The 521-nt window shown below is 40.9% G+C and overlaps 1 protein-coding gene across 6 annotated transcripts in view; it reads left to right on the top strand.

Annotated features, from left to right (window-relative positions):
* LOC102677923 (myb-like protein Q) overlaps window positions 1-521 on the top strand; it is a 204,613-nt gene that overhangs the window by 136,030 nt on the left and 68,062 nt on the right. The window lies entirely within an intron of this gene.

Below are 521 nucleotides of genomic sequence, written 5' to 3'. Positions count from 1 at the left end.
AAAAAAAAAAAAAAAAAGGAAAATACAAAATCGCGTCACACGATTTTAATTATCCAATCAATTATTATTATTATTATTATTATTTCCACCCCAATTGTGAAATATAAATTGCACGCAGAGAGAGAGAGAAAAGAAGAATAAGTCGGGAATAATAGTATCGAAATTTTAATGAATTCGTTCGAGCGGGTAGGGGTGGCGCGTGTATAGATTTCAAGTTGACAAGTGGCGGGCGGGTATCAATTTCTAATTAATTCCCCGCGGTACGTCATTAACGTAAATTAAACGTTTCGTTTGCCGTGTCCCGCTGACTCGCTCTTTATTGAAAGATCGTTAAATGCTCGATGAATTATCGTTCCGGAAATTTTGCCCGACGAGTGGGATCCCCGTAGCCGGGGAAAGTGCCGCCCTAAATCATTAATGGAATATTCGGTGACCACTGGCCGGGCACGAGTAAATGGCAATTACTGCTTTACGCTTCGTGGCCTGGCTTCGAGTAATTTTACTCCCTTCGAAATTGGACG

The sequence above is a fragment of the Apis dorsata genome, unplaced genomic scaffold (assembly GCF_000469605.1).
Source record: "Apis dorsata unplaced genomic scaffold, Apis dorsata 1.3 scaffold_216, whole genome shotgun sequence".
Taxonomy (NCBI): Eukaryota; Metazoa; Arthropoda; class Insecta; order Hymenoptera; family Apidae; genus Apis; species Apis dorsata.
Note: the sequence above shows the minus strand (reverse complement) of the source record. Positions and strands in the feature narration are given on the sequence as shown.